Here is a 14,126-nt window from a genome sequence, read left to right on the forward strand (position 1 = left end):
CTCAACATAAGGATTCCATACAATTCATAAGCTATCAAATGACCAAAGAAAGCTTAGAGTTGGAAGGGTTGATCTCTTATATGTCGAAACCATTGAGACTTATGATTTACATATAAACACTTAAAAGTGTATTAGACTAGCAGATACCTTATGTGTTTCGAGAATTTCTCGAAACCTTGTATCTATTTCTCTAGTTTAAGACCTTGAAAGTTATGTAATAATTCATGGTTACGACGAGATTGCCATTACTCATAATAATGAATTCCTTGGTCCTAGTTTCTTGAATGGATTATTGTATAACTTAGAACTCGATCATAATTTCTCACAGTCTTTGTTGTCTCCTAATATTGATGACATAATTAAAACAAAGACAAAATCACCTAAATAATTAGAAAATTCCTCCATAATGTGGCATAAACATCTTGGCCACATCTCACGAGTTTACATGATACGACTCATAAGGATGGAATATTACATTCTCTTGACTTTAGTGATTTTAAAACATGTATTTAATGGCTTAAGGGATTAAGAAAGGAGCCACTAGAAGCTCCAACTTGTTGGAAATTCTACACTCTGATGTTAGTAGCCCCTATCCCGCAACCATCTCAGAACATACATCACTTATTACATTCATTAACGATTATTCATGTTATATGCACCTATATCTGATCTGAACCCTTAGAAACTTTTATTGATCTTAAAACTTTGATTTTAAACCAACTTGATCATAAAATAAAAAATATTGTGAGATCAGATAGAGGAAGTGAGTATTATGGTTGATATACTGATATTGGTTAAGCTCTCGGTCCTTTCCATAACTTTTGAAAGGAATATGACATAACTAACCAATACACCATGACTGGTTCTCCTTAATAATATTTATATTACTAAAAGGAGAAATAGAACCTTAATAGACATGGTCACAAGTATGTTTGTCAACACTAACTTACCTACTTTCTTTTGGACTGAGGCTTTACGCACAGCTGTTTATATACTCAATAAGAGTTCCATCAGAATCTGTCCCGAAGATTCTTGGACAGAAAGGAAACCGAGTCTAAAATATATGAACATATGAGTCTGTACTGCAAAGCATAACTCTATAACCCTAAGTTAAAGAAACTGGATCCTAAATCCCTTGTTTCTTTATCGGTTATTAGTCTTACTGTCTTTCATACATTACTAGCATTATTGATACATAGCATGTCACATTTCATGAGAACTAACAAATCAGTGGGAGCACGAGTACAAGAAGTGAGGGGAACCACTCGTCAGTTATTATTACTCCTCCGATAACTCCTCTTGTACCCAACGCTGCTCCTAAAATCACTGATCCACTTTCTCCAAATCAGAATACTACTAATGGTAAAGCATCTTATTAATAATGCTAAATCATCTTACTATTAATGCTAAAGAATCTTCCTTACTAAACCTGAAAATCAACTTAGGAGATCATATAGGTCATGCAAGGCCATAACTTTGATGATTTCATAACTTATTTAACTGAAGTTAAGGACATTGGAAAGCTTACTGATCCTATTCCTTATCAATAAGCCATTATAGCAAACAAGCCCCTTAGTGGAATGAAGCCATAATTTGAAAGCTCAATTCCATATAGCATAATGACGTTTGGGACTTGGTTGAATTTATTGAAGAATCCAAACTTGTAAGTTGTAAATGGATCTTCAAAACCAAATTAGACCCGAATGGAAACGTCGAACGCTATAAGGCCAAACTAGTTGTGCTAAGGGCTTTACTCAAAAGGAATGAATCGATTATCAAGAGACCTTATCTCGTAAAGATTCCTTAAGGATCATCATGGCATCCGTAGCTCATTATGATTTAGAGTTACATTAGGTGGCCGTCAAGATCACTTTCCAAAATGGAAACTTGCAATAAGACGTATACATGTGAACCTGAAATTCAAGAAGGTAAATAGCTCATGGTCTTCGAGTTAAATGAGTCCATATACAGGTTGAAGAAAGCATCAATAAAATGGTACCTTAAGTTTAATGAAGTCATAAAAGGACAAGACTTCCTACGAAAATCAAGTGGATTAATACACCTATCTCAAGATCAGTGGGAGTAAATTTACAATCCTTGTTTTGCACGTGGATGATATTCTTGTAAGTAACAACTTGGATATGTTGCATGAGTCGAAGCATTTACTATTTCACATAATGCCGACATATAAAAGATCTCGGTGATGCCTCTTATGTCAAAGGTATCGAAATACACCGAGACATGCGTAATGGTGTTCTGTTTCTTTCTCAAAAGACTTATGTTGAACACGTATTAGAACGCCATAATATGCAACACTACACACCTACTATAGATCTATTAGTAAGAGGAGACGTATGTAATTGTTTCCGAAGTCCAATTATTGAGATTAATTAGGAGCAAATGAGGATGATACCTTACTTATATGTAGTTGTGAGCATTATGTACGCTCAGTTCTGTACTCGTTCAGATATCGCTTATATTGCCGGTATGCTTGGGAGTTAACTATCTAATCCCGGATTAGCATATTGGAAAGCGGCTAAAAGATTCTACGATATCTACAAAGGACCAAAGACTACACATTAAGTTATAGAAGAGGTGACAACTTAGAAGTAGTAGGATGTTCTAATTTCGATAAGAAATCTACTTTTGACTATACTTTTATGATTAGTTGGTAGACCTAACTCTTGACAGAGTCATAAACAGAAACTGACTACAATGTCCATCATGATGGTTGAATGCATTGTCATCTATAATACCATGTCACTAGATGTTGTTAAAGAATCTGGTCAGTGGACTCAAAGTCGTCAACTTTATTACTAGACCATTGAAGCTTTACTGTGATAACTCAGCTACTATAACTTTCTTGAACAGTAACAGTTCAACTGGTGTTGAGATGTATCTCGATACAAAGTATCTGTTTGTAAGAGAACGGATTGAGGAAAATGTTCTTTGTATTGTGTACACAAGTACATATAATATGCTAGTGGATCCAATGACCGAAGGTCTTCCTCCTAAAATATTCGTAGGACACGCGTCGAAGATGAGGCTAATTAAAGGACCTATTATAATAGCATGTTGTACTTATTGGTCATTATTATCTTAATAAAAATTTTCCTCTATATTCAGATTTTGTTTGTCTATTAGTTACACTTTGACCTCATAACAGTGTATACACATTATTTAACAAAATTTGTCTTAGTCAATTGATCATTGCTTATTAGTTTTAAATTTGAGTCATAGTTTGACTAGTGGGGGTCCTGAGTTGATGTTCTTCTCTACGACTGTACTTATTGACTATGATTTGAATTTAGAACAAAATGAGTATTATCCTGGCCGGACTAATTGAAATACTCATAGATAAATGATCATTTGGTCAAGTGGGAGAATGTTGGAACCACGTTAAATGTGGCCGTCACCGATCGTTTATCATTCGTGATATGATAATTGACGATAACTGAAATCCCTATGTCTAGTAACTATACGATGGGCGTATTTACTTTTAAAGACATATTATAGGGTTTCCCATTAGATGATTGGAACTACAGAGACTTATATTGCACATATTAAACACCAGGAGCTAAAGTTGTAAATGTTCCCTCTATAAATAGAGAACCATATACAACACTTTTAACCCTAATCTTAATCTCATTCTTGTGTGTGTATTTTCTCTCCCATATTCTTAATCCCATCATTAAACAATCATCTTGTTTTGGGAACCCGGCATCAATGGCAAACATTATTGCTCTTACAAGGTCCTCTGGATCGTCAGGTACACATTATTATTATCATGTTTTCATTATGTTTACAATATGAATCATATTAATTCCAACACAACAGCCATAGTCGACCTAACCTGAGGAATTAACCCACGAAGATACTTTTCTATACCTTTGTTCTCAGGTTCAACCAAATGTGGAACAAGCCTTGACAGTTCATTAAAACGGGTAGTATATCCAGCATGATCAGCACCAACCATCTTATGTTCCAAAAACTCTTGTTCTAGCTTCACCAGTTCAATTGTTGTACAGATGTTCCTCATCATCAACTCTCTGAAGTTATACCAAGACATCGCCTCTGCCGCTAATCTGCATCTGATTCGGCACTGAGTGTTCCACCAAGACAAAGCATCTTTAGTGAAAGAGTTTGCCACATGCTTGACCCTTTGTTCAGGAGTACATTCACTAATACCAATCACAACTTCCATCTTTTCTAACCATTGAATAAACTTGACTGCTCCACCTCTACCATCATACTCTTGCACGCCACAATCCTTGAAGTTTTTGTAACTACAAGTCCTGACACCACTTCTAGGTCCCCTTGGCACATTCCCATATGAATTCCTTGATCAAAGTCTTCATAATATTCACCATCCTGATCATCCCCTGCGTCCTCATACTGAGCATCATCATACTAAGCATCCTCATACTGAGCATCTTCATTATCTGTGTTTTGCGCATCTTGAGCATTTTGTGCATTTTGAGCATTTTGTGCAAATATAGTATTAACCACTTGGGTAATCATGGCAACTATGGTTGGGTCTGGTTGCATGCCAGCTTGCTCATTAGTAGTTTCATTTTCAGTTCCACCACGACCTCGTCCACGACCACTACCTCGGCCGCCACCGCGGCCTGTGTTAGAAATTCAAAATAGTGCTTAGTTGTATTTCATTATCTTTGTTAATTTGTATATGTAATAAAAGGTTGAGGGGGAGCTTATGTATTTACTTAGAGTATAAATACCCCTCAAGCCTTAACCTTTTGTAACTTTTTTAGTCACATATTGCTAAATATATTTCCAAGCTTTCCACACATATACCTCTGTCTTTCTCAATACACACACTAACACACACACATCCACCATTGTTACTCACCTTACTTCCGCACCCGAACACGAACGATTTCAATTATATTACATGTGGTATCAGAGCAAAACAACAATCAGTTGACGATCCAGAACAGATTCAATACTGATTCATTGAATTTTGTTCAAATTATTCTTCTTCGTGTTCTAAGAAACTTTTGCCGCCATTTCTGTTCTTCAACAATCTACATTCAATTTCTGTTCAATTTTTCAAGTTTTTGTTCACTAATACATTCCAAATCATATTTCAAGACATTCTGTTAAGTTTCAGAATCAAATTCAAAGTTTTGAGTTAAAATCAAAATTTTCGAAAATTTGATCAAAATTTGATTTTCACAATTAAGTTGATTTGAGATATGGAATTGTTTTTAGGATTGTGCGCAATCATTTTCTGAGCATTTTGATGTTTAGATCACATCCTAATTCTCAAAACTGAGTGAGAATTGATCAATTTTGTATCAAAAACCGTTTGCTTTATCTATTCTGTTTATATGTGCAGGTATCTCAAAACGATCTCTGTTGGAAGAACTAAAACGATCTCTTTTAGATCGTTCTAGTTTTTGGTCCATTTTGAAGTTAAAACGATCTAATTTAGATCGTTCTAGCCAGCATAATTCTGTGTGAACTGTGTGGTGTGTGGATTGTGATTCTGAAGTTGCTGTGATTGGGAATCACACACTTTCTTGGGTAACTGATCTCCTTGAGATTGGTTTTGCTCAAAAATTTCCAAATCACTGTGTTACTCTGCCCAAATTTTCAAAGTTTTCATACTTTGAAAATTTCTCACCCAAATTGTTAAAATGATCTAAATTTAGATCGTTCTAACTCTTCTTTATAATTCCTGAAAACGATTTCTTTTAAAACATTTCATTTATTTTCCATCTTCTTTCTTCTTTCGTCTTTCTTCTTCATCACTTAAGAAATTTTTTAAAATTTCTAAAACGATCTAATTTAGATCGTCCCAGTTTCCTTTTCAATATTTAGAAATTTTTTTTCAAAAATCTAAAACGATCTTAATTTCTAATTTCATTTTCTAAATCAAGTTTTTTAATTGTAATTCAATCATTTCAAATGACAACAATCAACATCAATTTAGACATTTCATCAAGAGAGGTACAAGTTTTTACTCAAACTGACTACTTGTCTCTTCAAACAACTACTGATACTTTGACAATGCAAAATCTTACTTTGAAGACAAATTTGAACATAGCTAAACAGGAGTTTGATAAACTTAACGAAGCTTTTTGTCAACTCTCAATAGCTCATGATGCTCTCAAAGTTAACTATGACTCTTTGAAAGAAATGCATTTGTCAAGTAACAATTCTCAAGCTGTTTCACCCAATGCACATCTAACCAATAAATGTCAAGACCTTGAAAAGACTGTCCATTCACTCAAGCAAACCATTGAGACCTTACAGCTTGAGAAAACCAATGAATGGATAAGAGCAAATGGAAGACAAGCAGATGTTGAGTTTCTCACAAACAAAATGAAAGATATGAGACCAAATTGTGAAAAACATGAAAGACAGATTTCTGACTTAAACAGTTCTTGTTTTCTCAAAGGAGTTGAAATTGAAACTCTTCAAAAACAAGTTGAGGATTTGAAAGCAAACATTTTGTTCTACCAAGAGAAAATTTACAAAATAGAACAAAATCCTTTCTTAGATTTCACTGCTTATTACAATAAATCAAAGATTGATAAATCAGAACTTCTTTTTGGTTTAGGTTGTGAGAATCCAGCGCATTTAGAGAAAAATTCAAAAAGAAGATCTTGGTGCTTTATATGATGAAAAATTTGTTCGTCTTGGCATGATTCAAGAATTCATCAGACCATCTGAGGATGATTTTGAGTCAGATAATGTTGAAAGACCAAAACCAACTCAAATAAACATTGATTATGTTGCTCTTAATGATTCTTACAAGAAAACTCATAACAAATCAATTTATGAGTTAGAAGAAATAGACAACATTTCAGTAATACAAAATGAGTCTCAACAAGAGTCTTCCAAATCAATTTCTCACAGAGCTTATATTCCAACTACCATATTGGAAAAAGAAATTGAAAACCTAAAACAAAAAGTTGAGTCTCAATAAAAGGTCATTGAACATCTGAAAACTCAAGATTATTCCCCAAAGGTAACTGAGACCACCCCTACCCATATGATGATTAATCATAATTCTGATGATTGCTCCATTCCATCCAATGGGAGTGAGAATTCTACAAAAGTACTGCAGGATGATAGCATCTCTTCTAAAGAAATTCAAGAAATGTCCACAACAATGTTATCATCATTTTCCAAGATTGAAGAAAAAATTCAAGCTTTGAAGACTAAACGTCTTGCTTCTGTCAAAAAGGTACTTTCTTTTGAAACCCCTGTGATCACACCTAATGACAAAAGTAAAGTGGCTTTAGAGCATAAAATTGAGGTTCCTGAAAATTTTAAGGCTAAAGCAAAAGCATTGATTGAAAAGATGATTACCAAAACTGGTTCTCAACCAAAAAGTCAATCAAAAATTAAAAAAGGAGTTATACAACTTTCTTTCAAAAAGCCTAAAGTTGAATCAAAGAAGGAATCTAAATCTAAGATTGCTCCAACTTCATTTTACTCACCCAAAAGTCAGCTTGCACCAACTGTCAAAGGAAAAGACACCATTAAGGTTCATGTTTCATCTGTTTCTAGAACCTCTGCTCTTAAAACTATCTCTAAAAATAGTCCAATATCCAAGATGTCAAAAACTAGTCAAGTTTTCCTCACAAAAGAAACATCTAAGGCTATAACTATTTATAGGGATCAGTATGGATGGTTCACTGTCAAAACTCCAAAGAAACAGAATCCCAGATCTTCAAACAATACCATGATCAATTTTTCTAACCCAAAAGGACCCATTCAAAATGGGTACCAAAAACAACATAATTGTTTTTGTAGGTAATAAAGGTCTGTGCTACGTATTTCCACTTTTGAAGACATTCAACACATGATCCGGGAATGAGTTTCTGATCAAAGAAACTATCTCAAATAAGTGCTAATTACCAATATACTAACTTACCTCTGCATGTTGTGTAAAAATCCTTCATCTCTCTGATTTCATTCATTATCTGTCAAACATTGATGCTATGCTTACGTGCAATATGTTTTATATCATGCAATGTTTGAGGGGGAGAGAAAGGATAATTCATGAAGCAAAGGGGAGTTTGTGTATTTGCACTATTTGATTAGAAACTCATTGTTATTTTAGAAAAACAAAATATAAAAATAGAATATTTTAGAAAAACAAAATAGAAAAATAGAAAATTCACAAAAATATTTTGTTTGTTTTGTTTTATTTGATTATTCTAGTTTTTAGAAAACTGATAAATGAAAAAGCCCAAAAACAAGTCAAGCCCAATATCAATCAAGTCCATAACCGACCCAACCTGATCCGACTGTTGATGTACGTTGATGTGACAACAACAACTTAGATTTGATATGTCGTTTGGATTAAGACATTATGTTAATTTATGTCGTATCTATATATGTAATTGATAGATTATGGACTTTATGTTTTGGTAATGATCGATTACATGTTTTGGTGTTATATATATGTGTTATGTATGATGTTTGTTGTGTGATATACAAGTACAAACATAATATGTGTTAGGATTCCTTAATAATACTTAGGAATATAACTAAGTCTTATATCTAACGAAGATAAGGTATATCTTCGTTAGAGGCAAATGAAGATAAACTTCGTTTGGTACAAACAAAGATTAACTTCGTTACATGGGCTGGGCAGCTAAGTTCGTAAGAACAAAGCCCAGCAAGCCCAGTTCGACCTGAAACATATATATACGAATGAATACCCTAAAATACATGATCACATTCGACAGATACGTACTCCAGACATCTAAGTCGTTCTATAGTTTATAGAAACGAATATAGCATCATACGGCTGATTATTTACTTGATAATTAGCGATATACCCGTTTACTAATCAAACTAGTTATCTCGTGAGGATTCCGCACTCACGACATAATCATAGACGATCTCGAGAGCGATCTGTAGCTATCGAGGGACTCACAAGTGGTATCAGAGCCAATCGATTTCTTATCGAAGGTTCGAGATCGTTTTGTTTGATTCTTTTCTCTGAAAATCAACCTCCCGATACCCTTACTGTCGCTAATTTCGTTTTCTCAAACGAATTTAGCAAACGAACTTAACCTCATCTTCGTTTTGAGTCCTTCCAACGTTTTTAGCTTTATTTTCGTTAAGTTCCTTCAAACGAATTTCAAGTTATCTTCGTTTACTCTCACCTTACGGATTTAGCCTTATCTTCGTTTCTTTCCTTCAAACGAAGATAATTCTATCTTCGTTTCGTTCCTTCAAACGAAGATAATTCTATCTTCGTTTCCTTCCTGCAAACGAAGTTAATCCTATCTTCGTTTCTCTCATTCAAACGAATTTAAAATCTATCTTCGTTCAGTGCAGAAATTTACAAAATGGCTTCCTCGTCAACCAACACTGCTGTTGCTCAATACCTGAATTCTCTTGTCTATCATGATCATCTCGTTGGACGTACTAATTCTCCACCGAAGTTAGTTTCATTGGCTGACTTCTGGGCTTGGAGAGGTCGATTTGAAGATTATATTCAACGAGAAGATTTGAACATGTGGATTATGATCACTGAAGGATATGAATGGCCAACTCTTACTGTAAACGGTGTTACAACTAATTACAAGGTAGGAGAGTTAAAAGGCGAAGAAAAATCCTTGTATGCTGTTGAAGTTAAGGCTCTTTCTACTCTTAGGATGTGCATTCCTCAAGAATTAGTGCACCTTTTTCCTAAGCAGGAGTACAAGACTTCAAAGCAATTGTTCGATGCTATTGAAGCTCACTGTGAAGGTGATCCATTATTGAAGCAAAATAGAGTTAAGATGCTTAAGAAACAATTTGATTGCTTTAATGCTACCAAGAACGAACTAGTTGAGGATCTTATCTTGAGATTTCAACATCTTCTTGCTGAGTTAGCCTATTTTGATCTTAAGTATACTCCTACTGAGATAGTGGATAAATTCTTGGATGGTTTGCCGAAAGCTTATAAAGAATTTCGTCATGGATTGCAAGAAAAAGCTGATTATGCATCTCTTCGTATAGATGGTGTTATATCCACATTAAGAAACAGAGAAATGAAGGATAAGGCAAAGGATCTCCAAGACAACTTCACACAAGATCCATCTTTTTATCATGCCACTATGAAAAATCCTACAGCTGATATTAATGCATTCTTTTCTGGGGTTGGTACTTCTGGCACGAAAGAGGGTTCTAATTGTGTTATGGATGGAGATGATTCTGCCGGTTTCATGGCTTCTGATGCTGGTTTCAAGGCTCGAAAGACAAATGAGAATGCTAAGCCAGGAAATATGACGTTTGGTAACATTTCATCTACTTCTTCTGGTTACAAGTCTATGCCCATGGATATGAAATCTGCTGAGGGAAGGATGAATGTATTTGCCGCAATGTGTGCTGCACATGAAGCTTTTGTTGCAGGGAGGATCACGGATCCAACACTCATTGATGAAGATTATGACCAAATAGATCCAGATGATGTTGAAGAAATGGATCTGAAATGGAATTTGGCGATGATCACCAGGAGAGTGCAACGGTTTATGCAACGAACAGGTCGACAGCTTATTGGGGGTACTCAGGGCTTTGACAAGTCAAAGGTTAAGTGCTATAATTGCGATGGCTTTGGACATTTTGCCAAAGAATGTCAACGACCAAAGAGAGATGTCAACATTACCCCTACCCGTCAAGATAGAGGTGGTAATCGTCCTTTTAATCCGAATGCAGGTAGAGCTCTCTTGTTGACTGAAGATACTACTGGAAATAACAATGACAAGGCTATCGTAGCTGCTCAACCTGATGGTTCTTATGTCTGGAATCTTCCACAGGATGAGACTAATAATGCTTATTTGGCCGAAATAGTTGATGATATGGCTCAAATAGCAGATTCTGTTGAGGATTTCTTGGACACCTCAGTTTACCACAGTGATGAGCATCTGTATGAAAATGCTCAAAGCTCGAACTTGGAATCTTCTACTCAGGTATATGACACTGATTCTGAGTCTGATGAAGAGGTTGAGGTTGCTGATACGAAAGATTCTGGAGAGGTAAACGCTGCTGAGAACAAAGACAATTCTGCTACTGAAAAGGTTGAAAAGACGATTGAAGAGCAGATGAAGGAGTATGAAATTCCAGCAGGAATGAGTGTGGATGACTTTGTCGCGTACATGGCAGACTGCAAAGAAGCAGATCAACAGGTATCTTACTCTCTTCGTACTATTGTTCATGTTTGCAAAATTGTTAATCGAATGTTTGATAAAATTGAACAAAAGAATGAACTAATTAAGCATTTAGAATCTGTTGTTAATGCTGCTCATGAAGAAAAAGATAAGTTGATTAAAAAAGATTTAACTGTCACTGATAGAGAAAAATTTTTAAAGGATAGGATTAAATCTTTAGAGTCTGACATTAGTGCTATGAAAGACAAAGTTAAACATGCTGTGGCTGTAGAAAGAGTATGTGGTGAAGCTTATGCATTATTAGCTAAGAAGTGTTCTACTATTGAGAAAGAACTGGCTGATGCTAGAATAGAAATAGTGGACTTACAAGCTAAGGTTGATTCAGCTAGACATGATGAGCTTTTGATGCACATGAAAAAGTTTGGGGACTCTCCATCTAAGAGTTCTGACACTGCTAAGGTTTCTTACAATAGCATGCCTCCTCCTTTCAACAATAATTATACTCCTGTAGAACCTAATATTCCTGAAGTCCTACTTCAACCTAGTGTTGATGTTGGTAAATCAAAAGACTCGTCTCCTAAGCCTACTTTGACTGAGGAGACAGAAGAGTCTAAAGGAGTTTCTTCTCAACCTACCAAGGAAGAGAAATTGAAAGGTGTCGTCCTAGATTCGTCCACTTCTTATGGTCAAAAAGACAGTATTACTCACTTTACACTTCGTAAGAGTAGTAGGGTCTACACTGAGTTAGAATTTCCGTTATCATCTATTGACCCTAAGAGGATTGATAAAGTCTGGGATGTTGATATTAAGGATATGAAGCGCTTAAGTCAGTTGCGTCAAACTCCTTTACCTAAGCAGTCTAGGGATAGTCAATCTGAAGATGAATTAGTTGTTAATGTCGAAGCAACTAAGGCTTTGAAGCATATCTTAATGCCTGCTCGAAAGAAGTCCCCAAGTAAGTCTAGGATATCACCGACCAAACGAGACCATAAGGATCCTAGTAAAACAAGTAAATCAGTGGACAATAGTGAATCTGTAAGTACCAATAATAAGGTAGATACAAAGAAAAAAACTAAGGTCCTCTCTTGCTTTGCTTGTCATGAAAAAGGTCATGTTTACAGTGTATGTCCTAATCGACCTCGGAGATTGGGTTCTCCTTCAAAGGTTTCCACCTCGAAAGGAAAAAGGGGGTTGGGTAATGATAAACAGGTTCATGAAACTAAAGTTCAATCTTCTTCAAACTGTTTACTATACCTCAACGACGTGAATCTCCACCAAAAGGTTCTTCCCTTATGGGACAAAGATTCACTACCCCCAGTGGGAGTTCGAGTCGGTCACAAACACCTTCAAGTCGTAATTCATTTTATGACCAAATTCATTCAAGTGTTAGACCCTCTTTTGGCCTTCATTCCCCAAGACCTTCTCCAACGAGCGGTCAGACGTCTTCTCCAGTGAGAAGACAAGTTGAGAATCAAGTCACACCCACGGCTTCTAGCAATGGATATTGGACTGAACTGATTCTCAAGGATGAGAAGGGACGACCCAAACCTATGAAGGTTTGGGTCCCCAATGATAACTAATATTTCTCATTTTATGTGCAGGGAGTTCCTAGGAAACCTATTCATTTGTGGTACCTTGACAGTGGATGCTCCAGGCACATGACAGGGGACAAGAAGCTCTTGTCCAATTATACTGGTATAAATGGGTCATATGTTAGTTTTGCTGGTTCCAAGGGCGGCAACATCACCGGTCAAGGAGATGTCGTCAATGGACAACTAACTCTAGAAAGAGTTAACTATGTGGAACAACTTACTCACAATCTAATGAGTGTCTCACAGATCTGTGATAAGGGCAACAATGTTCATTTCACAGAAAAGGAGGCATACATCTTGAAGCCGGGTTTTGTTATTCCAGAAGAATGGATTATGCTCAAAGCTCCTAGGAAGAGAGACATCTATGGTTTACTTTTAGGTGTTGATAATCCAAAGGAGCCCCTTTGTTTGTTGAGCAAGGCAAATGAGTCTGAATCTCTCCTATGGCATCGTAGAATGGGACATATCAACTTTCGGAAGATGAATGAACTTATCAGTCTTGGGTTAGTTGATGGTGTGCCTGTTAAGAAGTTTGGGATGGAAGATAAGTGTGTACCGTGTTTGAAAGGGAAGCAACATAAGAATCCGCATAAATCCAAAGTACTCAACTCTATTTCCAAACCATTCGAATTACTTCATATGGATCTCTTTGGTCCTGTGAACAAAAGAAGCATTGGAGGGATGTCTTACTGTTTGGTGATCACTGATGATTACTCGAGGTACTCATGGGTATTTTTTCTGAAGACCAAGGATGAGACTGCTGAACGATTTATGGATTTTGTCAAGCAAGTTGAAAATGTCCATGGAGTCAAAGTTAAGAGAATCAGGAGTGACAATGGTACTGAGTTCAAGAATAATACTATTACTGTATTTTGCTTGACCAAAGGAATTCAACATCAGTACAGTGCACCATATGAGCCACAACAAAATGGAGTGGCTGAACGGAAGAACAGGACGTTAATTGAGACAGCCAGGACGATGCTTGCTGATTCAGGGCTTCCTATTACTTTTTGGGGAGAGGCAGTGAATACAGCTTGTCACATTCTGAATCGGGTTTTGACAGTTAAACGGTTTAAGAAGACTAGTTATGAACTGTTGCACAACAAAAAGCCCAATTTACAGAATGTTGAGCCTTTCGGTGTTCCGTGCACTTTTCTTAAAACTCTTCCTCAAGGGAAATTTGAACCTAAATCTGAGGAGGGTTTCTTTTGGGTTATGTTCCAAGTACACGATTAGGCGTGTGTACAATCAGAAGACTGGCAAAGTAGATCTTGGTACAAATGTCGTAATTGTCAGTCATAAACCTGCTGTACACCTTGGTCCTGCTAATAATTTTGATTATGATGGTGTCTTCACTTCTTTTCGTGGTCCTGTTTCTTTTGCAGGTGTTCCA

Source organism: Erigeron canadensis, chromosome 1, assembly GCF_010389155.1.
Source record: "Erigeron canadensis isolate Cc75 chromosome 1, C_canadensis_v1, whole genome shotgun sequence".
In the NCBI taxonomy this organism is placed as follows: domain Eukaryota; kingdom Viridiplantae; phylum Streptophyta; class Magnoliopsida; order Asterales; family Asteraceae; genus Erigeron; species Erigeron canadensis.